General features: G+C 43.4%; 6 non-coding genes across 6 annotated transcripts; all 6 read right to left on the reverse strand.

The window, feature by feature from the left end:
• Positions 1-475: 475 nt before the first annotated feature.
• On the reverse strand, positions 476-549 carry TRNAI-AAU (transfer RNA isoleucine (anticodon AAU)). Its single transcript has one exon. It is a non-coding gene; the product is annotated as a tRNA-Ile (tRNA).
• Positions 550-7,809: 7,260 nt separating this feature from the next.
• TRNAI-AAU (transfer RNA isoleucine (anticodon AAU)) lies at positions 7,810-7,883 on the reverse strand. The gene has a single exon. It is a non-coding gene; the product is annotated as a tRNA-Ile (tRNA).
• A 3,593-nt stretch (positions 7,884-11,476) lies between these two features.
• On the reverse strand, positions 11,477-11,550 carry TRNAI-AAU (transfer RNA isoleucine (anticodon AAU)). The gene has a single exon. It is a non-coding gene; the product is annotated as a tRNA-Ile (tRNA).
• Positions 11,551-15,141: 3,591 nt separating this feature from the next.
• On the reverse strand, positions 15,142-15,215 carry TRNAI-AAU (transfer RNA isoleucine (anticodon AAU)). The gene has a single exon. It is a non-coding gene; the product is annotated as a tRNA-Ile (tRNA).
• Positions 15,216-18,807: 3,592 nt separating this feature from the next.
• On the reverse strand, positions 18,808-18,881 carry TRNAI-AAU (transfer RNA isoleucine (anticodon AAU)). Its single transcript has one exon. It is a non-coding gene; the product is annotated as a tRNA-Ile (tRNA).
• Positions 18,882-22,469: 3,588 nt separating this feature from the next.
• Positions 22,470-22,543, reverse strand: TRNAI-AAU (transfer RNA isoleucine (anticodon AAU)). The gene has a single exon. It is a non-coding gene; the product is annotated as a tRNA-Ile (tRNA).
• Between the last annotated feature and the right edge of the window lie 2,885 nt (positions 22,544-25,428).

Here is a 25,428-nt window from a genome sequence, read left to right on the forward strand (position 1 = left end):
CTCAATCACTGTCGACTTCCTTTGATCTTTCTTTCTTCTTTTACTTCACCTTCGCCTTCAGTGTATCTTTCGGCCCTCTTAAGAGACACACCCCCTTGTAGCCACTTCTATACTTCTGTCACCTAATTCTTTTCCTATCCTTTCCACTGTAACGTTGCTGATCCTAGCTATAGCATCACTATCCAGAATCTGTTCACCTGAGTTATGTTCCTCTTATCCCCACGCATCTAATAATCAGCTCTTGGTCTCCCTCCACCTCTCACGAGACATAGTCTGAGGCAGTGTCTCCATCTTGGAGAGACAATCCCTTGCACTTGTGTTGTTCTACTGGCACTGCCGGCTTGAGCTGTGGTCAGCAGTGGCAAAAGAAGGACTAATGGAAAGTGAACGTATACTGGAGCAACAGAGTGTATGGATTTATAAGAGCTTGATTAAATGAGAAAAAAAGAGTTTAGTTGAGCGACAAAATGCAACCTGGCCCGTACGGGAATCGAACCCGCGACCTTGGTGTTATTAGCACCACGCTCTAACCAACTGAGCTAACCGGCCATGAGTCCTACAGATATCCTTTTTCCATGTAATGCAGATAGATAGAAGAGTTGGTCTCCCTATTGCAATTCCTTCATACTTTTCTCCTTCCGCCCCCTGTCTGGATTTCAATAACAAGAGCTGTGGAGTGCTGCACGCCAGCCTCAGTACCTCTTCTTTCACTCAATCTCACTGTGTGCTGTGATATCTTTGTAACATCGCTTGTTGCCGGAAAAAAAGGAAAGGATGGATAGTATTTTTATTCTTTTACAACAAAACCCAAAATGCATCGGCTTGCTTGCTCATTAAGTTTACAAGGCCAGCTGCTTTTGAGATATTATAATTATAGTGGTTATTCGGCGTTGGAGGTAAGAGAGTTTTTTTTAGGTCTGGCCATTCCTTCTGCTTCAAATTACTTGAGCTCATGTCAACAAAGTAACAACAAAACATAGCCAACGGTTCGTTGCTCAAGCCTTCCCTACTGCGCCTTCCCATGTCTCTCCTGCCGACCACAGTGCAGGAAATCTGAGTTTGCATTTGCGCGAAGAGACGTACAACACAAGAAGGCGCGCTTTTGTGCGCCGGGCACCACCCGGCCTGTGCATTCCTCACTGTCGTGAGATCAGTTTACTCAGCAGAGCATGACGCTGCAATTGGTTAGTAGGGCAGGCCTGACCAGAATAGTATATTTGGGGTCATGTATTTGATTGCATTTTTAAAGCAGTAACAGAACTTAACTGCAATGTTTAAATAGGTCTAGACATATTTAAACAGTGTCAATTTAATAGAAGAATTGTGGACAATTCAGAGAGGGAGGCACCAATGTTTTTTTTTTCCCATTGGGTGGATGCGGCATTAAAGAGTTTGAAGACCACTGGTCTAAGTGGACACTAATATACCTGGATGCTCCTGAATCCTCGCAACAGATGGCAGCAAACCTGGCTGGAGAGCTACTGTGTTGGACTGATCCTGTCGATTCAAGTGGTCTTTCCTAGAGAGTCGGAGGTCATGGAAATAGATGGAGTTGATGGTAATCTTCAGGGCTTTGAAGTTTTCCCATCATCATCTGTCTCAAAAAAATGTGCTAGTAAAGACAGAGAATAAGGTAGCTGTCTTTTACATTAACCAACAGTGAAGCATGCATTCAAAATCCCTCAATGCAATAGCAGAACAATTGGGTTATTGGGCAGAGATCAACCTGTTGCACACGTCGGCAGTACACATCAAGGGCACCGACAATGTGATGGCAGACAGCTGGAGGTTTCCAAATTTGCTGGAGTTGACGTTATCCAGGTCGTTGTTTTGAGAGATATGCCGAGAGTTTGTGAAACCCTTTCTGGATCTCTTTTCAAACAAGGACAATGCTCATCTTTGTCGATTCTGATCCAGGCTTCCGGAACAAGGAGCCTAGGTAGTGAACGTATTGGTGATAAAGTGGCTGAGAAGTCTCCTTTATACATTCCCCCACTTTATATTGATCTAGATGGTTCTCTTCAAGTCTCAGCAGGGGGGAGGGAACTTTATTCTTGTGGGCCCTTATTGGCCAGAGATGTCATGGTTTCCTCTTCTGAACCCCTGGCTCTTCTACCTCCTTGAGTACTGCTCAAGTGTGTCTCTCTCAGAACGTCGTCCCTGACCTTCTTGCTCCAACTCACTCTATCGCTTTGGAGGTTGAGAAGTCTGGACTGCTAGCAAAGGGTCTTTCCTCTTCCTTAGTGGAGTTAATTCAGCACTCCAGCAGGCATTCTACTTCGAAGTCTTACTCAAAGAACTGGAAGTCTTTTGAGACGTGATGTTCTGCTCATGATCTTTTGGCACCCACCTGTAGTTTGTCTGCTATTTTGCATTTTCTTCTGAATGGGTTTCAGTTGAATCTCTTTCCACTCTGAAAGCTCATTGCTTTGCGATAAAGGTTTTTAGGGACTTTTCTGTACCTTCGTCGATGTTACAATCTTTGGTGTCTAGACTGTTCTGATCTTTTGTCAATTGTAAGACCAGTTGAAAAATCCCTTTTCTCCAACTCAGAATCTTCCTACTCTTTTATAGGCTTTGCAATTTTATCTCTTTGAGGATCTGGACACTGTAGACATAAAGATTGTTTCCTATAAAGTTATTTTCCTATTTCCTATCACCTTCCTGAGAACAATTGGGGAGCTGGGAGCCTTAAAATGCTGTCCTCTCTTCAGTTGATACTTTGGAAGATGGGGTAACTTTAAGTCCTAGCCTTACCTTTGCTGCAATGATTAAGTTTATTTTTGATAGATCTTAGGAAATAATTCTTCCTTCTTTCATTCCCTCTCCTTCCGCTCCGGAGGAACATTTGCTGAATACACTTGATGTTTAAAGATCTCTTTTCATTTATGTCACCAGGCCTCTGCAGTTCAGGAAAACCGACTCCTTGTTTGTGACTTTTGGACAGCCTGGAAAAGACAAGAAGGTGACTTTTATGACTCTGAGTAGGTGGATTAAGTTGTCAATTTTTCTGACTTTGCAAGGCTTTTTAGAATATCTTCCAGTTCAGGGATGGTCTACGAGAGGAATGGCCATCTCCTGGGTTGAATTCCAGTGAGTAACAATCTAGAAAATTCCTAGGGTGGCTACTTGGTCCTCAGAGCATACATTTGTCAAGCATTATGGCTTAATAATTTTTCTGTTTTGCATTTGAGTACCAATGTTTTGAACTCTGCATTACCCTTAGTCCATCTTGTCTTTGTCACAAACATTACATCCTGCCCACCTTCCCATCAGTCCTTTGGCAAGGGCTTGGCACCCAGGTTGGGTGCATGGGGCTAGCATTTAAGGATCCACCTGTTCTTTCTTCCTGTTGGAAGGTGACATCACCTTACTTTGTAATGACTGTCACAAGGACGCAATGGACTAAGGCTAATGAAGATTACCAATAAGTAAACAACGCATCACCATTCTTTCTGAATGTGCGTGGCTCATTCCGCAGGACTTGTTCTTTGTATGATTCCTGGATTTTCAGAAGCCCTTTTATGGCAGCACCCCCACACTGAAAATTGTTTCAGCACCACTGTACAAGGGTCAGTTGTCATGCTAATCTGCGGCGTAAATTTGCATTGAAGTAGTCTAACTCCCCAGGCTTTGTCTTTTGCTCAATTTGCCTTTGTGAGTTTTCTCTCAATCACTGTCGACTTCCTTTGATCTTTCTTTCTTCTTTTACTTCACCTTCGCCTTCAGTGTATCTTTCGGCCCTCTTAAGAGACACACCCCCTTGTAGCCACTTCTATACTTCTGTCACCTAAATATTTTCCTATCCTTTCCCCTGTAACGTTGCTGATCCTAGCTATAGCATCACTATCCGGAATCTGTTCACCTGAGTTATGTTCCTCTTATCCCCACGCATCTAATAATCAGCTCTTGGTCTCCCGCCACCTCTCACGAGACATAGTCTGAGCAAGTGTCTCCATCGTGGAGAGACAATCCCTTGCACTTGTGTTGTTCTACTGGCACTGCCGGCTTGAGCTTTGGTCAGCAGTGGCAAAAGAAGGACTAATGGAAAGTGAACGTATACTGGAGCAACAGAGTGTATGGATTTATAAGAGCTTGATTAAATGAGAAAAAAAGAGTTTAGTTGAGAGAAAAAATGCAACCTGGCCCGTACGGGGATTGAACCCGCTACGTTGGCATTATTAGCACCACGCTCTAACCAACTGAGCTAACCAGCCATGAGTACTAAATATGTCCTTTTTCCATGTAATGCAGATAGATAGAAGAGTAGGTCACACTATCGCAATTCCTTCATACTTTTCTCCTTCCGCCCCCTGTCTGGATTTCAATAACAAGAGCTGTGGAGTGCTGCACGCCAGCCTCAGTGCCTCGTCTTTCACTCAATCTCACTGTGTGCTGTGATATCTTTGTATCATCGCTTGTTGCCGGAAAAAAAGGAAAGGATGGATAGTATTTTTATTCTTTTACAACAAAACCCAAAATGCATCGGCTTGCTTGCTCATTAAGTTTACAAGGCCAGCTGCTTTTGAGATATTATATTTATAGTGGTTATTTGGCGTTGGAGGTAAGAGAGTTTTTTTTAGGTCTGGTCGTTCCTTCTGCTTCAAATTACTTGAGCTCCTGTCAACAAAGTAACAACAAAACATAGCCAACGGTTCGTTGCTCAAGCCTTCCCTACTGCGCCTTCCCATGTCTCTCCTGCCGACCACAGTGCAGGAAATCTGAGTTTGCATTTGCGCGAAGAGACGTACAACACAAGAAGGCGCGCTTTTGTGCGCCGGGCACCACCCGGCCTGTGCATTCCTCACTGTCGTGAGATCAGTTTACTCAGCAGAGCATGATGCTGCAATTGGTTAGTAGGGCAGGCCTGACCAGAATAGTATATTTGGGGTCATGTATTTGATTGCATTTTTAAAACAGTAACAGAACTTAACTGCAATGTTTAAATAGGTCTAGACATATTTAAACAGTGTCAATTTAATAGAAGAATTGTGGACAATTCAAAGGGGAGGCACCAATGTTTTTTTTTCCCATTGGGTGGATGCGGCATTAAAGAGTTTGAAGACCACTGGTCTAAGTGGACACTAATATACCTGGATGCTCCTGAATCCTCGCAACAGATGCCAGCAAACCTGGCTGGAGAGCTACTGTGTTGGACTGATCCTGTCGATTCAAGTGGTCTTTCCTAGAGAGTCGGAGGTCATGGAAATAGATGGAGTTGATGGTAATCTTCAGGGCTTTGAAGTTTTCCCATCATCATCTGTCTCAAAAAAATGTGCTAGTAAAGACAGAGAATAAGGTAGCTGTCTTTTACATTAACCAACAGTGAAGCATGCATTCAAAATCCCTCAATGCAATAGCAGAACAATTGGGTTATTGGGCAGAGATCAACCTGTTGCACACGTCGGCAGTACACATCAAGGGCACCGACAATGTGATGGCAGACAGCTGGAGGTTTCCAAATTTGCTGGAGTTGACGTTATCCAGGTCGTTGTTTTGAGAGATATGCCGAGAGTTTGTGAAACCCTTTCTGGATCTCTTTTCAAACAAGGACAATGCTCATCTTTGTCGATTCTGATCCAGGCTTCCGGAACAAGGAGCCTAGGTAGTGGACGTATTGGTGATAAACTGGCTGAGAAGTCTCCTTTATACATTCCCCCACTTTTTATTGATACAGATGGTTCTCTTCAAGTCTCAGCAGGGGGGAGGGAACTTTATTCTTGTGGGCCCTTATTGGCCAAAGATGTCATGGTTTCCTCTCCTGAACCCCTGGCTCCTCTACCTCCTTGAGTACTGCTCAAGTGTGTCTCTCTCAGAACGTCGTCCCTGACCTTCTTGCTCCAACTCACTCTATCGCTTTGGAGGTTGAGAAGTCTGGACTGCTAGCAAAGGGTCTTTCCTCTTCCTTAGTGGAGTTAATTCAGCACTCCAGCAGGCCTTCTACTTCGAAGTCTTACTCAAGGAACTGGAAGTCTTTTGAGACGTGATGTTCTGCTCATGATCTTTTGGCACCTACCTGTAGTTTGTCTGCTATTTTGCATTTTCTTCTGAATGGGTTTCAATTGAATCTCTTTCCACTCTGAAAGCTCATTGCTTTGCAATAAAGGTTTTTAGGGACTTTTCTGTACCTTCGTCGATGTTACAATCTTTGGTGTCTAGACTGTTCTGATCTTTTGTCATTTGTAAGACCAGTTGAAAAATCCCTTTTCCCCAACTCAGAATCTTCCTACTCTTTTATAGGCTTTGCAATTTTATCTCTTTGAGGATCTGGATACTGTAGACATAAAGATTGTTTCCTATAAAGTTATTTTCCTATTTCCTATCACCTTGCTGAGAATAATTGGGGAGCTGGGAGCCTTAAAATGCTGTCCTCTCTTCATTTGATACTTTGGAAGATGGGGTAACTTTAAGGCCTAGCCTTACCTTTGCTGCAAAGGTTAAGTCTATTTTTGATAGATCTTAGGAAATAATTCTTCCTTCTTTCATTCCCTCTCCTTCTTCTCCGGAGGAACATTTGCTGAATACACTTGATGTTTAAAGAGCTCTTTTCATTTATGTCACCAGGCCTCTGCAGTTCAGGAAAACTGACTCCTTGTTTGTGACTTTTGGACAGCCTGGAAAAGACAAGAAGGTGACTTTTATGACTCTGAGTAGGTGGATTAAGTTGTCAATTTTTCTGGCTTTGCAAGGCTTTTTAGAATATCTTCCAGTTCAGGGATGGTCTACGAGAGGAATGGCCACCTCCTGGGTTGAATTCCAGTGAGTAACAATCTAGGAAATTCCTAGGGTGGCTACTTGGTCCTCAGAGCATACATTTGTCAAGCATTATGGCTTAATAATTTTTCTGTTCTGCATTTGAGTACCAATGTTTTGAACTCTGCATTACCCTTAGTCCATCTTGTCTTTGTCACAAACATTACATCCTGCCCACCTTCCCATCAGTCCTTTGGCAAGGGCTTGGCACCCAGGTTGGGTGCATGGGGCTAGCATTTAAGGATCCTCCTGTTCTTTCTTCCTGTTGGAAGGTGACATCACCTTACTTTGTAATGACTGTCACAAGGACGCAATGGACTTAGGCTAATGAAGATTACCAATAAGTAACCAACGCATCACCATTCTTTCTGAATGTGCGTGGCTCATTCCGCAGGACTTGTTCTTTGTATGATTCCTGGATTTTCAGAAGCCCTTTGATGGCAGCACCCCCACACTGAAAATTGTTTCAGCACCACTGTACAAGGGTCAGTTGTCATGCTCATCTGCGGCGTAAATTTGCATTGAAGTAGTCTAACTCCCCAGGCTTTGTCTTTTGCTCAATTTGCCTTTGTGAGTTTTCTCTCAATCACTGTCGACTTCCTTTGATCTTTCTTTCTTCTTTTACTTCACCTTCGCCTTCAGTGTATCTTTCGGCCCTCTTAAGAGACACACCCCCTTGTAGCCACTTCTATACTTCTGTCACCTAATTATTTTCCTATCCTTTCCACTGTAACGTTGCTGATCCTAGCTATAGCATCACTATCCAGAATCTGTTCACCTGAGTTATGTTCCTCTTATCCCCACGCATCTAATAATCAGCTCTTGGTCTCCCTCCACCTCTCACGAGACATAGTCTGAGGCAGTGTCTCCATCTTGGAGAGACAATCCCTTGCACTTGTGTTGTTCTACTGGCACTGCCGGCTTGAGCTGTGGTCAGCAGTGGCAAAAGAAGGACTAATGGAAAGTGAACGTATACTGGAGCAACAGAGTGTATGGATTTATAAGAGCTTGATTAAATGAGAAAAAAAGAGTTTAGTTGAGCGACAAAATGCAACCTGGCCCGTACGGGAATCGAACCCGCGACCTTGGTGTTATTAGCACCACGCTCTAACCAACTGAGCTAACCGGCCATGAGTCCTAAAGATATCCTTTTTCCATGTAATGCAGATAGATAGAAGAGTTGGTCTCCCTATTGCAATTCCTTCATACTTTTCTCCTTCCGCCCCCTGTCTGGATTTCAATAACAAGAGCTGTGGAGTGCTGCACGCCAGCCTCAGTGCCTCTTCTTTCACTCAATCTCACTGTGTGCTGTGATATCTTTGTAACATCGCTTGTTGCCGGAAAAAAAGGAAAGGATGGATAGTATTTTTATTCTTTTACAACAAAACCCAAAATGCATCGGCTTGCTTGCTCATTAAGTTTACAAGGCCAGCTGCTTTTGAGATATTATAATTATAGTGGTTATTCGGCGTTGGAGGTAAGAGAGTTTTTTTTAGGTCTGGCCATTCCTTCTGCTTCAAATTACTTGAGCTCATGTCAACAAAGTAACAACAAAACATAGCCAACGGTTCGTTGCTCAAGCCTTCCCTACTGCGCCTTCCCATGTCTCTCCTGCCGACCACAGTGCAGGAAATCTGAGTTTGCATTTGCGCGAAGAGACGTACAACACAAGAAGGCGCGCTTTTGTGCGCCGGGCACCACCCGGCCTGTGCATTCCTCACTGTCGTGAGATCAGTTTACTCAGCAGAGCATGACGCTGCAATTGGTTAGTAGGGCAGGCCTGACCAGAATAGTATATTTGGGGTCATGTATTTGATTGCATTTTTAAAACAGTAACAGAACTTAACTGCAATGTTTAAATAGGTCTAGACATATTTAAACAGTGTCAATTTAATAGAAGAATTGTGGACAATTCAGAGAGGGAGGCACCAATGTTTTTTTTTTCCCATTGGGTGGATGCGGCATTAAAGAGTTTGAAGACCACTGGTCTAAGTGGACACTAATATACCTGGATGCTCCTGAATCCTCGCAACAGATGGCAGCAAACCTGGCTGGAGAGCTACTGTGTTGGACTGATCCTGTCGATTCAAGTGGTCTTTCCTAGAGAGTCGGAGGTCATGGAAATAGATGGAGTTGATGGTAATCTTCAGGGCTTTGAAGTTTTCCCATCATCATCTGTCTCAAAAAAATGTGCTAGTAAAGACAGAGAATAAGGTAGCTGTCTTTTACATTAACCAACAGTGAAGCATGCATTCAAAATCCCTCAATGCAATAGCAGAACAATTGGGTTATTGGGCAGAGATCAACCTGTTGCACACGTCGGCAGTACACATCAAGGGCACCGACAATGTGATGGCAGACAGCTGGAGGTTTCCAAATTTGCTGGAGTTGACGTTATCCAGGTCGTTGTTTTGAGAGATATGCCGAGAGTTTGTGAAACCCTTTCTGGATCTCTTTTCAAACAAGGACAATGCTCATCTTTGTCGATTCTGATCCAGGCTTCCGGAACAAGGAGCCTAGGTAGTGAACGTATTGGTGATAAAGTGGCTGAGAAGTCTCCTTTATACATTCCCCCACTTTATATTGATCTAGATGGTTCTCTTCAAGTCTCAGCAGGGGGGAGGGAACTTTATTCTTGTGGGCCCTTATTGGCCAGAGATGTCATGGTTTCCTCTTCTGAACCCCTGGCTCTTCTACCTCCTTGAGTACTGCTCAAGTGTGTCTCTCTCAGAACGTCGTCCCTGACCTTCTTGCTCCAACTCACTCTATCGCTTTGGAGGTTGAGAAGTCTGGACTGCTAGCAAAGGGTCTTTCCTCTTCCTTAGTGGAGTTAATTCGGCACTCCAGCAGGCATTCTACTTCGAAGTCTTACTCAAAGAACTGGAAGTCTTTTGAGACGTGATGTTCTGCTCATGATCTTTTGGCACCTACCTGTAGTTTGTCTGCTATTTTGCATTTTCTTCTGAATGGGTTTCAGTTGAATCTCTTTCCACTCTGAAAGCTCATTGCTTTGCGATAAAGGTTTTTAGGGACTTTTCTGTACCTTCGTCGATGTTACAATCTTTGGTGTCTAGACTGTTCGGATCTTTTGTCAATTGTAAGACCAGTTGAAAAATCCCTTTTCTCCAACTCAGAATCTTCCTACTCTTTTATAGGCTTTGCAATTTTATCTCTTTGAGGATCTGGACACTGTAGACATAAAGATTGTTTCCTATAAAGTTATTTTCCTATTTCCTATCACCTTCCTGAGAACAATTGGGGAGCTGGGAGCCTTAAAATGCTGTCCTCTCTTCAGTTGATACTTTGGAAGATGGGGTAACTTTAAGTCCTAGCCTTACCTTTGCTGCAATGATTAAGTCTATTTTTGATAGATCTTAGGAAATAATTCTTCCTTCTTTCATTCCCTCTCCTTCCGCTCCGGAGGAACATTTGCTGAATACACTTGATGTTTAAAGATCTCTTTTCATTTATGTCACCAGGCCTCTGCAGTTCAGGAAAACCGACTCCTTGTTTGTGACTTTTGGACAGCCTGGAAAAGACAAGAAGGTGACTTTTATGACTCTGAGTAGGTGGATTAAGTTGTCAATTTTTCTGACTTTGCAAGGCTTTTTAGAATATCTTCCAGTTCAGGGATGGTCTACGAGAGGAATGGCCATCTCCTGGGTTGAATTCCAGTGAGTAACAATCTAGAAAATTCCTAGGGTGGCTACTTGGTCCTCAGAGCATACATTTGTCAAGCATTATGGCTTAATAATTTTTCTGTTTTGCATTTGAGTACCAATGTTTTGAACTCTGCATTACCCTTAGTCCATCTTGTCTTTGTCACAAACATTACATCCTGCCCACCTTCCCATCAGTCCTTTGGCAAGGGCTTGGCACCCAGGTTGGGTGCATGGGGCTAGCATTTAAGGATCCACCTGTTCTTTCTTCCTGTTGGAAGGTGACATCACCTTACTTTGTAATGACTGTCACAAGGACGCAATGGACTAAGGCTAATGAAGATTACCAATAAGTAACCAACGCATCACCATTCTTTCTGAATGTGCGTGGCTCATTCCGCAGGACTTGTTCTTTGTATGATTCCCGGATTTTCAGAAGCCCTTTGATGGCAGCACCCCACACTGAAAATTGTTTCAGCACCACTGTACAAGGGTCAGTTGTCATGCTCATCTGCGGCGTAAATTTGCATTGAAGTAGTCTAACTCCCCAGGCTTTGTCTTTTGCTCAATTTGCCTTTGTGAGTTTTCTCTCAATCACTGTCGACTTCCTTTGATCTTTCTTTCTTCTTTTACTTCACCTTCGCCTTCAGTGTATCTTTCGGCCCTCTTAAGAGACACACCCCCTTGTAGCCACTTCTATACTTCTGTCACCTAAATATTTTCCTATCCTTTCCCCTGTAACGTTGCTGATCCTAGCTATAGCATCACTATCCGGAATCTGTTCACCTGAGTTATGTTCCTCTTATCCCCACGCATCTAATAATCAGCTCTTGGTCTCCCTCCACCTCTCACGAGACATAGTCTGAGCAAGTGTCTCCATCGTGGAGAGACAATCCCTTGCACTTGTGTTGTTCTACTGGCACTGCCGGCTTGAGCTTTGGTCAGCAGTGGCAAAAGAAGGACTAATGGAAAGTGAACGTATACTGGAGCAACAGAGTGTATGGATTTATAAGAGCTTGATTAAATGAGAAAAAAAGAGTTTAGTTGAGAGAAAAAATGCAACCTGGCCCGTACGGGGATTGAACCCGCGACGTTGGCATTATTAGCACCACGCTCTAACCAACTGAGCTAACCAGCCATGAGTACTAAATATGTCCTTTTTCCATGTAATGCAGATAGATAGAAGAGTAGGTCACACTATCGCAATTCCTTCATACTTTTCTCCTTCCGCCCCCTGTCTGGATTTCAATAACAAGAGCTGTGGAGTGCTGCACGCCAGCCTCAGTGCCTCGTCTTTCACTCAATCTCACTGTGTGCTGTGATATCTTTGTAACATCGCTTGTTGCCGGAAAAAAAGGAAAGGATGGATAGTATTTTTATTCTTTTACAACAAAACCCAAAATGCATCGGCTTGCTGGCTCATTAAGTTTACAAGGCCAGCTGCTTTTGAGATATTATAATTATAGTGGTTATTCGGCGTTGGAGGTAAGAGAGGTTTTTTTAGGTCTAGTCGTTCCTTCTGCTTCAAATTACTTGAGCTCATGTCAACAAAGTAACAACAAAACATAGCCAACGGTTCGTTGCTCAAGCCTTCCCTACTGCGCCTTCCCATGTCTCTCCTGCCGACCACAGTGCAGGAAATCTGAGTTTGCATTTGCGCGAAGAGACGTACAACACAAGAAGGCGCGCTTTTGGGCGCCGGGCACCACCCGGCCTGTGCATTCCTCACTGTCGTGAGATCAGTTTACTCAGCAGAGCATGACGCTGCAATTGGTTAGTAGGGCAGGCCTGACCAGAATAGTATATTTGGGGTCATGTATTTGATTGCATTTTTAAAACAGTAACATAACTTAACTGCAATGTTTAAATAGGTCTAGACATATTTAAACAGTGTCAATTTAATAGAAGAATTGTGGACAATTCAGAGGGGAGGCACCAATGTTTTCTTTTCCCATTGGGTGGATGCGGCATTAAAGAGTTTGAAGACCACTGGTCTAAGTGGACACTAATATACCTGGATGCTCCTGAATCCTCGCAACAGATGCCAGCAAACCTGGCTGGAGAGCTACTGTGTTGGACTGATCCTGTCGATTCAAGTGGTCTTTCCTAGAGAGTCGGAGGTCATGGAAATAGATGGAGTTGATGGTAATCTTCAGGGCTTTGAAGTTTTCCCATCATCATCTGTCTCAAACAAATGTGCTAGTAAAGACAGAGATCAAGGTAGCTGTCTTTTACATTAACCAACAGTGAAGCATGCATTCAAAATCCCTCAATGCAATAGCAGAACAATTTGGTTATTGGGCAGAGATCAACCTGATGCACATGTCGGCAGTACACATCAAGGGCACCGACAATGTGATGGCAGACAGCTGGAGGTTTCCAAATTTGCTGGAGTTGACGTTATCCAGGTCGTTGTTTTGAGAGATATGCCGAGAGTTTGTGAAACCCTTTCTGGATCTCTTTTCAAACAAGGACAATGCTCATCTTTGTCGATTCTGATCCAGGCTTCCGGAACAAGGAGCCTAGGTAGTGGACGTATTGGTGATAAAGTGGCTGAGAAGTCTACTTTATACGTTCCCCCACTTTTTATTGATCCAGATGGTTCTCTTCAAGTCTCAGCAGGGGGGAGGGAACTTTATTCTTGTGGGCCCTTATTGGCCAAAGATGTCATGGTTTCCTCTTCTGAGCCCCTGGCTCTTCTACCTCCTTGAGTACTGCTCAAGTGTGTCTCTCTCAGAACGTCGTCCCTGACCTTCTTGCTCCAACTCACTCTATCGCTTTGGAGGTTGAGAAGTCTGGACTGCTAGCAAAGGGTCTTTCCTCTTCCTTAGTGGAGTTAATTCAGCACTCCAGCAGGCCTTCTACTTCGAAGTCTTACTCAAGGAACTGGAAGTCTTTTGAGACGTGATGTTCTGCTCATGATCTTTTGGCACCTACCTGTACTTTGTCTGCTATTTTGCATTTTCTTCTGAATGGGTTTCACTTGAATCTCTTTCCACTCTGAAAGCTCATTGCTTTGCGATAAAGGATTTCAGGGACTTTTCTGTACCTTCGTCGATGTTACAATCTTTGGTGTCTAGACTGTTCTGATCTTTTGTCAATTGTAAGACCAGTTGAAAAATACCTTTTCTCCAACTCAGAATCTTCCTACTCTTTCATAGGCTTTGCAATTTTATCTCTTTGAGGATCTGGATACTGTAGACATAAAGATTGTTTCCTATAAAGTTATTTTCCTATTTCCTATCACCTTGCTGAGAACAATTGGGGAGCTGGGAGCCTTAAAATGCTGTCCTCTCTTCATTTGATACTTTGGAAGATGGGGTAACTTTAAGACCTAGCCTTTTCTTTGCTGCAAAGGTTAAGTCTATTTTTGTTAGATCTTAGGAAATAATTCTTCCTTCTTTCATTCCCTCTCCTTCTTCTCCGGAGGAACATTTGCTGAATACACTTGATGTTTAAAGAGCTCTTTTCATTTATGTCACCAGGCCTCTGCAGTTCAGGAAAACCGACTCCTTGTTTGTGACTTTTGGACAGCCTGGAAAAGACAAGAAGGTGACTTTTATGACTCTGAGTAGGTGGATTAAGTCTTCAATTTTTCTGGCTTTGCAGGGCTTTTTAGAATATCTTCCAGTTCAGGGATGGTCTATGAGAGGAATGGCCACCTCCTGGGTTGAATTCCAGTGAGTAACAATCTAGGAAATTCCTAGGGTGGCTACTTGGTCCTCAGAGCATACATTTGTCAAGCATTATGGCTTAATAATTTTTCTGTTTTGCATTTGAGTACCAATGTTTTGAACTCTGCATTACCCTTAGTCCATCTTGTCTTTGTCACAAACATTACATCCTGCCCACCTTCCTATCAGTCCTTTGGCAAGGGCTTGGCACCCAGGTTGGGTGCATGGGTTAGAATTTAAGGATCCTCCTGTTGTTTCTTCCTGTTGGAAGGTGACATCACCTTACTTTGTAATGACTGTCACGAGGACGCAATGGACTAAGGCTAATGAAGATTACCAATAAGTAACCAACGCATCACCATTCTTTCTGAATGTGCGTGGCTCATTCCGCAGGACTTGTTCTTTGTATGATTCCTGGATTTTCAGAAGCCCTTTGATGGCAGCACCCCCACACTGAAAATTGTTTCAGCACCACTGTACAAGGGTCAGTTGTCATGCTCATCTGCGGCGTAAATTTGCATTGAAGTAGTCTAACTCCCCAGGCTTTGTCTTTTGCTCAATTTGCCTTTGTGAGTTTTCTCTCAATCACTGTCGACTTCCTTTGATCGTTCTTTTTTCTTTTACTTCACCTTCGCCTTCAGTGTATCTTTCGGCCCTCTTAAGAGACACACCCCCTTGTAGCCACTTCTATACTTCTGTCACCTAATTATTTTCCTATCCTTTCCCCTGTAACGTTGCTGATCCTAGCTATAGCATCACTATCCAGAATCTGTTCACCTGAGTTATGTTCCTCTTATCCCCACGCATCTAATAATCAGCTCTTGGTCTCCCTCCACCTCTCACGAGACATAGTCTGAGGCAGTGTCTCCATCTTGGAGAGACAATCCCTTGCACTTGTGTTGTTCTACTGGCACTGCCGGCTTGAGCTTTGGTCAGCAGTGGCAAAAGAAGGACTAATGGAAAGTGAACGTATACTGGAGCAACAGAGTGTATGGATTTATAAGAGCTTGATTAAATGAGAAAAAAAGAGTTTAGTTGAGAGAAAAAATGCAACCTGGCCCATACGGGGATTGAACCCGCGACCTTGGCGTTATTAGCACCACGCTCTAACCAACTGAGCTAACCGGCCATGAGTACTAAATATATCCTTTTTCCATGTAATGCAGATAGATAGAAGAGTTAGTCTCACTATCGCAATTCCTTCATACTTTTCTCCTTCCGCCCCCTGTCTGCATTTCAATAACAAGAGCTGTGGAGTGCTGCACGCCAGCCTCAGTGCCTCGTCTTTCACTCAATCTCACTGTGTGCTGTGATATCTTTGTAACATCGCTTGTTGCCGGAAAAAAAGGAAAGGATGGATAGTATTTTTATTCTTTTACAACAAAACCCAAAATGCATCGGCTTGCTTGCTCATTAAGTTTACAAGGCCAGCTGCTTTTGAGATATTATAATTATAGTGGTTATTCGGCGTTGGAGGTAAGAGAGTTTTTTTTAGGTCTGGTCGTTCCTTCTGCTTCAAATTACTTGAGCTCATGTCAACAAAGTAACAACAAAACATAGCCAACGGTTCGTTGCTCAAGCCTTCCCTACTGCGCCTTCCAATGTCTCTCCTGCCGACCACAGTGCAGGAAATCTGAGTTTGCATTTGCGCGAAGAGACGTACAACAGAAGAAGGCACGCTTTTGTGCGCCGGGCACCACCCGGCCTGTGCATTCCTCACTGTCGTGAGATCAGTTTACTCAGCAGAGCATGACGCTGCAATTGGTTAGTAGGGCAGGCCTGACCAGAATAGTATATTTCGGGTCATGTTTTTGATTGCATTTTTAAAACAGTAACAGAACTTAACTGCAATGTTTAAATAGGTCTAGACATATTTAAACAGTGTCAATTTAATAGAAGAATTGTGGACAATTCAGAGGGCAGGCACCAATGCTTTTTTTCCCCATTGGGTGGATGCGGCATTAAAGAGTTTGAAGACCACTGGTCTAAGTGGACACTAATATACCTGGATGCTCCTGAATCCTCGCAACAGATGGCAGCAAACCTGGCTGGAGAGCTACTGTGATGGACTGATCCTGTCGATTCAAGTGGTCTTTCCTAGAGAGTCGGAGGTCATGGAAATAGATGGAGTTGATGGTAATCTTCAGGGCTTTGAAGTTTTCCCATCATCATCTGTCTCAAAAAAATGTGCTAGTAAAGACAGAGAATAAGGTAGCTGTCTTTTACATTAACCAACAGTGAAGCATGCATTCAAAATCCCTCAATGCAATAGCAGAACAATTGGGTTATTGGGCAGAGATCAACCTGTTGCACACGTCGGCAGTACACATCAAGGGCACCGACAATGTGATGGCAGACAGCTGGAGGTTTTCCAATTTTGCTGGAGTTGACGTTATCTAGGTCGTTGTTTTGAGAGATATGCCGAGAGTTTGTGAAACCCTTTCTGGATCTCTTTTCAACCAAGGACAATGCTCATCTTTGTCGATTCTGATCCAGGCTTCCGGAACAAGGAGCCTAGGTAGTGGACGTATTGGTGATAAAGTGGCTGAGAAGTCTCCTTTATACATTCCCCCACTTTTTATTGATCCAGATGGATCTCTTCAAGTCTCAGCAGGGGGAGGGAACTTTATTCTTGTGGGCCCTTATTGGCCAGAGATGTCATGGTTTCCTCTTCTGAACCCCTGGCTCTTCTACCTCCTTGAGTACTGCTCACGTGTGTCTCTCTCAGAACGTCGTCCCTGACCTTCTTGCTCCAACTCACTCTATCGCTTTGGAGGTTGAGAAGTCTGGACTGCTAGCAAAGGGTCTTTCCTCTTCCTTAGTGGAATTAATTCAGCACTCCAGCAGGCCTTCTACTTAGAAGTCTTACTCAAAGAACTGGAAGTCTTTTGAGACGTGATGTTCTGCTCATGATTTTTTGGCACCTACCTGTAGTTTGTCTGCTATTTTGCATTTTCTTCTGAATGGGTTTCAGTCGAATCTCTTTCCACTCTGAAAGCTCATTGCTTTGCGATAAAGGTTTTTAGGGACTTTTCTGTACCTTCGTCGATGTTACAATCTTTGGTGTCTAGACTGTTCTGATCTTTTGTCAATTGTAAGACCAGTTGAAAAATCCCTTTTCTCCAACTCAGAATCTTCCTACTCTTTTATAGGCTTTGCAATTTTATCTCTTTGAGGATCTGGACACTGCATACATAAAGATTGTTTCCTATAAAGTTATTTTCCTATTTCCTATCACCTTCCTGAGAACAATTGGGGAGCTGGGAGCCTTAAAATGCTGTCCTCTCTTCAGTTGATACTTTGGAAGATGGGGTAACTTTAAGGCCTAGCCTTTCCTTTGCTGCAAAGGTTAAGTCTATTTTTGATAGATCTTAGGAAATAATTCTTCCTTCTTTCATTCCCTCTCCTTCCTCTCCGGAGGAACATTTGCTGAATACACTTGATGTTTAAAGAGCTCTTTTCATTTATGTCACCAGGCCTCTGCAGTTCAGGAAAACCGACTCCTTGTTTGTGACTTTTGGACAGCCTGGAAAAGACAAGAAGGTGACTTTTATGACTCTAAGTAGGTGGATTAAGTTGTCAATTTTTCTGGCTTTGCAAGGCTTTTTAGAATATCTTCCAGTTCAGGGATGGTCTACGAGAGGAATGGCCACCTCCTGGGTTGAATTCCAGTGAGTAACAATCTAGGAAATTCCTAGGGTGGCTACTTGGTCCTCAGAGCATACATTTGTCAAGCATTATGGCTTAATAATTTTTCTGTTTTGCATTTGAGTACCAATGTTTTGAACTCTGCATTACCCTTAGTCCATCTTGTCTTTGTCACAAACATTACATCCTGCCCACCTTCCTATCAGTCCTTTGGCAAGGGCTTGGCACCCAGGTTGGGTGCATGGGTCTAGCATTTAAGGATCCTCCTGTTCTTTCTTCCTGTTGGAAGGTGACATCACCTTACTTTGTAATGACTGTCACAAGGACGCAATGGACTAAGGCTAATGAAGATTACCAATAAGTAACCAACGCATCACCATTCTTTCTGAATGTGCGTGGCTCATTCCGCAGGACTTGTTCTTTGTATGATTCCTGGATTTTCAGAAGCCCTTTGATGGCAGCACCCCCACACTGAAAATTGTTTCAGCACCACTGTACAAGGGTCAGTTGTCATGCTCATCTGCGGCGTAAATTTGCATTGAAGTAGTCTAACTCCCCAGGCTTTGTCTTTTGCTCAATTTGCCTTTGTGAGTTTTCTCTCAATCACTGTCGACTTCCTTTGATCTTTCTTTCTTCTTTTACTTCACCTTCGCCTTCAGTGTATCTTTCGGCCCTCTTAAGAGACACACCCCCTTGTAGCCACTTCTATACTTCTGTCACCTAATTATTTTCCTATCCTTTCCCCTGTAACGTTGCTGATCCTAGCTATAGCATCACTATCCAGAATCTGTTCACCTGAGTTATGTTCCTCTTATCCCCACGCATCTAATAATCAGCTCTTGGTCTCCCTCCACCTCTCACGAGACATAGTCTGAGGCAGTGTCTCCATCTTGGAGAGACAATCCCTTGCACTTGTGTTGTTCTACTGGCACTGCCGGCTTGAGCTTTGGTCAGCAGTGGCAAAAGAAGGACTAATGGAAAGTGAACGTATACTGGAGCAACAGAGTGTATGGATTTATAAGAGCTTGATTAAATGATAAAAAAAGAGTTTAGTTGAGAGAAAAAATGCAACCTGGCCCATATGGGGATTGAACCCGCGACCTTGGCGTTATTAGCACCACGCTCTAACCAACTGAGCTAACCGGCCATGAGTACTAAATATATCCTTTTTCCATGGAATGCAGATAGATAGAAGAGTTGGTCTCACTATCGCAATTCCTTCCTACTTTTCTCCTTCCGCCCCCTGTCTGCATTTCAATAACAAGAGCTGTGGAGTGCTGCACGCCAGCCTCAGTGCCTCGTCTTTCACTCAATCTCACTGTGTGCTGTGATATCTTTGTAACATCGCTTGTTGCCGGAAAAAAAGGAAAGGATGGATAGTATTTTTATTCTTTTACAACAAAACCCAAAATGCATCGGCTTGCTTGCTCATTAAGTTTACAAGGCCAGCTGCTTTTGAGATATTATAATTATAGTGGTTATTCGGCGTTGTAGGTAAGAGAGTTTTTTTTAGGTCTGGTCGTTCCTTCTGCTTCAAATTACTTGAGCTCATGTCAACAAAGTAACAACAAAACATAGCCAACGGTTCGTTGCTCAAGCCTTCCCTACTGCGCCTTCCCATGTCTCTCCTGCCGACCACAGTGCAGGAAATCTGATTTTGCATTTGCGCGAAGAGACGTACAACACAAGAAGGCGTGCTTTTGTGCGCCGGGCACCACCCGGCCTGTGCATTCCTCACTGTTGTGAGATCACTTTACTCAGCAGAGCATGATGCTGCAATTGGTTAGTAGGGCAGGCCGGACCAGAATAGTATATTTGGGGTCATGTATTTGATTGCATTTTTAAAACAGTAACAGAACTTAACTGCAATGTTTAAATAGGTCTAGACATATTTAAACAGTGTCAATTTAATAGAAGAATTGTGGACAATTCAGAGGGGAGGCACCAATGTTTTTTTTCCCATTGGGTGGATGCGGCATTAAAGAGTTTGAAGACCACTGGTCTAAGTGGACACTAATATACCTGGATGCTCCTGAATCCTCGCAACAGATGCCAGCAAACCTGGCTGGAGAGCTACTGTGTTGGACAGATCCTGTCGATTCAAGTGGTCTTTCCTAGAGAGTCGGAGGTCATGGAAATAGATGGAGTTGATGGTAATCGTCAGGGCTTTGAAGTTTTCCCATCATCATCTGTCTCAAAAACATGTGCTAGTAAAGACAGAGAATAAGGTAGCTGTCTTTTACATTAACCAACAGTGAAGCATGCATTCAAAATCCCTCAATGCAATAGCAGAACAATTGGGTTATTGGGCAGAGATCAACCTGCTGCACACGTCGGCAGTACACATCAAGGGCACCGACAATGTGATGGCAGACAGCTGGAGGTTTCCAAATTTGCTGGAGTTGACGTTATCCAGGTCGTTGTTTTGAGAGATATGCCGAGAGTTTGTGAAACCCTTTCTGGATCTCTTTTCAAACAAGGACAATGCTCATCTTTGTCGATTCTGATCCAGGCTTCCGGAACAAGGAGCCTAGGTAGTGGACGTATTGGTGATAAAGTGGCTGAGAAGTCTCCTTTATACATTCCCCCACTTTTTATTGATCCAGATGGTTCTCTTCAAGTCTCAGCAGGGGGGAGGGAACTTTATTCTTGTGGGCCCTTATTGGCCAAAGATGTCATGGTTTCCTCTTCTGAACCCCTGGCTCTTCTACCTCCTTGAGTACTGCTCAAGTGTGTCTCTCTCAGAACGTCGTCCCTGACCTTCTTGCTCCAACTCACTCTATCGCTTTGGAGGTTGAGAAGTCTGGACTGCTAGCAAAGGGTCTTTCCTCTTCCTTAGTGGAGTTAATTCAGCACTCCAGCAGGCCTTCTACTTCGAAGTCTTACTCAAGGAACTGGAAGTCTTTTGAGACGTGATGTTCTGCTCATGATCTTTTGGCACCTACCTGTAGTTTGTCTGCTATTTTGCATTTTCTTCTGAATGGGTTTCACTTGAATCTCTTTCCACTCTGAAAGCTCATTGCTTTGCGATAAAGGTTTTTAGGGACTTTTCTGTACCTTCGTCGATGTTACAATCTTTGGTGTCTAGACTGTTCTGATCTTTTATCAATTGTAAGACCAGTTGAAAAATCCCTTTTCTCCAACTCAGAATCTTCCTACTCTTTTATAGGCTTTGCAATTTTATCTCTTTGAGGATCTGGATAGTGTAGACATAAAGATTGTTTCCTATAAAGTTATTTTCCTATTTCCTATCACCTTGCTGAGAACAATTGGGGTGCTGGGAGCCTTAAAATGCTGTCCTCTCTTCATTTGATACTTTGGAAGATGGGGTAACTTTAAGGCCTAGCCTTACCTTTGCTGCAAAGGTTAAGTCTATTTTTGATAGATCTTAGGAAATAATTCTTCCTTCTTTCATTCCCTCTCCTTCCTCTCCGGAGGAACATTTGCTGAATACACTTGATGTTTAAAGAGCTCTTTTCATTCATGTCACCAGGCCTCTGCAGTTCAGGAAAACCGACTCCTTGTTTGTGACTTTTGGACAGCCTGGAAAAGACAAGAAGGTGACTTTTATGACTCTGAGTAGGTGGATTAAGTTGTCAATTTTTCTGGCTTTGCAAGGCTTTTTAGAATATCTTCCAGTTCAGGGATGGTCTACGAGAGGAATGGCCACCTCCTGGGTTGAATTCCAGTGAGTAACAATCTAGGAAATTCCTAGGGTGGCTACTTGGTCCTCAGAGCATACATTTGTCAAGCATTATGGCTTAATAATTTTTCGGTTTTGCATTTGAGTACCAATGTTTTGAACTCTGCATTACCCTTAGTCCATCTTGTCTTTGTCACAAACATTACATCCTGCCCACCTTCCCATCAGTCCTTTGGCAAGGGCTTGGCACCCAGGTTGGGTGCATGGGGCTAGCATTTAAGGATCCTCCTGTTCTTTCTTCCTGTTGGAAGGTGACATCACCTTACTTTGTAATGACTGTCACAAGGACGCAATGGACTAAGGCTAATGAAGATTACCAATAAGTAACCAACGCATCACCACTCTTTCTGAATGTGCGTGGCTCATTCCGCAGGACTAGTTCTTTGTATGATTCCTGGATTTTCAGAAGCCCTTTGATGGCAGCACCCCCACACTGAAAATTGTTTCAGCACCACTGTACAAGGGTCAGTTGTCATGCTCATCTGCGGCGTAAATTTGCATGGAAGTAGTCTAACTCCCCAGGCTTTGTCTTTTGCTCAATTTGCCTTTGTGAGTTTTCTCTCAATCACTGTCGACTTCCTTTGATCTTTCTTTCTTCTTTTACTTCACCTTCGCCTTCAGTGTATCTTTCGGCCCTCTTAAGAGACACACCCCCTTGTAGCCACTTCTATACTTCTGTCACCTAATTATTTTCCTATCCTTTCCCCTGTAACGTTGCTGATCCTAGCTATAGCATCACTATCCAGAATCTGTTCACCTGAGTTATGTTCCTCTTATCCCCACGCATCTAATAATCAGCTCTTGGTCTCCCTCCACCTCTCACAAGACATAGTCTGAGGCAGTGTCTCCATCTTGGAGAGACAATCCCTTGCACTTGTGTTGTTCTACTGGCACTGCCGGCTTGAGCTTTGGTCAGCAGTGGCAAAAGGACTAATGGAAAGTGAACGTATACTGGAGCAACAGAGTGTATGGATTTATAAGAGCTTGATTAAATGATAAAAAAAGAGTTTAGTTGAGAGAAAAAATGCAACCTGGCCCATACGGGGATTGAACCCGCGACCTTGGCGTTATTAGCACCACGCTCTAACCAACTGAGCTAACCGGCCATGAGTACTAAATATATCCTTTTTCCATGTAATGCAGATAGATAGAAGAGTTGGTCTCACTATCGCAATTCCTTCATACTTTTCTCCTTCCGCCCCCTGTCTGCATTTCAATAACAAGAGCTGTGGAGTGCTGCACGCCAGCCTCAGTGCCTCGTCTTTCACTCAATCTCACTGTGTGCTGTGATATCTTTGTAACATCGCTTGTTGCCGGAAAAAAAGGAAAGGATGGATAGTATTTTTATTCTTTTACAACAAAACCCAAAATGCATCGGCTTGCTTGCTCATTAAGTTTACAAGGCCAGCTGCTTTTGAGATATTATAATTATAGTGGTTATTCGGCGTTGGAGGTAAGAGAGTTTTTTTTAGGTCTGGTCGTTCCTTCTGCTTCAAATTACTTGAGCTCATGTCAACAAAGTAACAACAAAACATAGCCAACGGTTCGTTGCTCAAGCCTTCCCTACTGCGCCTTCCAATGTCTCTCCTGCCGACCACAGTGCAGGAAATCTGAGTTTGCCTTTGCGCGAAGAGACGTACAACACAAGAAGGCGCGCTTTTGTGCGCCGGGCACCACCCGGCCTGTGCATTCCTCACTGTCGTGAGATCAGTTTACTCAGCAGAGCATGACGCTGCAATTGGTTAGTAGGGCAGGCCTGACCAGAATAGTATATTTCGGGTCATGTTTTTGATTGCATTTTTAAAACAGTAACAGAACTTAACTGCAATGTTTAAATAGGTCTAGACATATTTAAACAGTGTCAATTTAATAGAAGAATTGTGGACAATTCAGAGGGGAGGCACCAATGCTTTTTTTCCCCATTGGGTGGATGCGGCATTAAAGAGTTTGAAGACCACTGGTCTAAGTGGACACTAATATACCTGGATGCTCCTGAATCCTCGCAACAGATGGCAGCAAACCTGGCTGGAGAGCTACTGTGTTGGACTGATCCTGTCGATTCAAGTGGTCTTTCCTAGAGAGTCGGAGGTCATGGAAATAGATGGAGTTGATGGTAATCTTCAGGGCTTTGAAGTTTTCCCATCATCATCTGTCTCAAAAAAATGTGCTAGTAAAGACAGAGAATAAGGTAGCTGTCTTTTACATTAACCAACAGTGAAGTATGCATTCAAAATCCCTCAATGCAATAGCAGAACAATTGGGTTATTGGGCAGAGATCAACCTGTTGCACACGTCGGCAGTACACATCAAGGGCACCGACAATGTGATGGCAGACAGCTGGAGGTTTTCCAATTTTGCTGGAGTTGACGTTATCTAGGTCGTTGTTTTGAGAGATATGCCGAGAGTTTGTGAAACCCTTTCTGGATCTCTTTTCAACCAAGGACAATGCTCATCTTTGTCGATTCTGATCCAGGCTTCCGGAACAAGGAGCCTAGGTAGTGGACGTATTGGTGATAAAGTGGCTGAGAAGTCTCCTTTATACATTCCCCCACTTTTTATTGATCCAGATGGATCTCTTCAAGTCTCAGCAGGGGGAGGGAACTTTATTCTTGTGGGCCCTTATTGGCCAGAGATGTCATGGTTTCCTCTTCTGAACCCCTGGCTCTTCTACCTCCTTGAGTACTGCTCACGTGTGTCTCTCTCAGAACGTCGTCCCTGACCTTCTTGCTCCAACTCACTCTATCGCTTTGGAGGTTGAGAAGTCTGGACTGCTAGCAAAGGGTCTTTCCTCTTCCTTAGTGGAATTAATTCAGCACTCCAGCAGGCCTTCTACTTAGAAGTCTTACTCAAAGAACTGGAAGTCTTTTGAGACGTGATGTTCTGCTCATGATTTGTGGCACCTACCTGTAGTTTGTCTGCTATTTTGCATTTTCTTCTGAATGGGTTTCAGTCGAATCTCTTTCCACTCTGAAAGCTCATTGCTTTGCGATAAAGGTTTTTAGGGACTTTTCTGTACCTTCGTCGATGTTACAATCTTTGGTGTCTAGACTGTTCTGATCTTTTGTCAATTGTAAGACCAGTTGAAAAATCCCTTTTCTCCAACTCAGAATCTTCCTACTCTTTTATAGGCTTTGCAATTTTATCTCTTTGAGGATCTGGACACTGTATACATAAAGATTGTTTCCTATAAAGTTATTTTCCTATTTCCTATCACCTTCCTGAGAACAATTGGGGAGCTGGGAGCCTTAAAATGCTGTCCTCTCTTCAGTTGATACTTTGGAAGATGGGGTAACTTTAAGGCCTAGCCTTACCTTTGCTGCAAAGGTTAAGTCTATTTTTGATAGATCTTAGGAAATAATTCTTCCTTCTTTCATTCCCTCTCCTTCCTCTCCGGAGGAACATTTGCTGAATACACTTGATGTTTAAAGAGCTCTTTTCATTTATGTCACCAGGCCTCTGCAGTTCAGGAAAACCGAGTCCTTGTTTGTGACTTTTGGACAGCCTGGAAAAGACAAGAAGGTGACTTTTATGACTCTAAGTAGGTGGATTAAGTTGTCAATTTTTCTGGCTTTGCAAGGCTTTTTAGAATATCTTCCAGTTCAGGGATGGTCTACGAGAGGAATGGCCACCTCCTGGGTTGAATTCCAGTGAGTAACAATCTAGGAAATTCCTAGGGTGGCTACTTGGTCCTCAGAGCATACATTTGTCAAGCATTATGGTTTAATAATTTTTCTGTTTTGCATTTGAGTACCAATGTTTTGAACTCTGCATTACCCTTAGTCCATCTTGTCTTTGTCACAAACATTACATCCTGCCCACCTTCCTATCAGTCCTTTGGCAAGGGCTTGGCACCCAGGTTGGGTGCATGGGGCTAGCATTTAAGGATCCTCCTGTTCTTTTTTCCTGTTGGAAGGTGACATCACCTTACTTTGTAATGACTGTCACAAGGACGCAATGGACTAAGGCTAATGAAGATTACCAATAAGTAACC

This window comes from Pleurodeles waltl, chromosome 12 (genome assembly GCF_031143425.1).
Source record: "Pleurodeles waltl isolate 20211129_DDA chromosome 12, aPleWal1.hap1.20221129, whole genome shotgun sequence".
Taxonomy (NCBI): Eukaryota; Metazoa; Chordata; class Amphibia; order Caudata; family Salamandridae; genus Pleurodeles; species Pleurodeles waltl.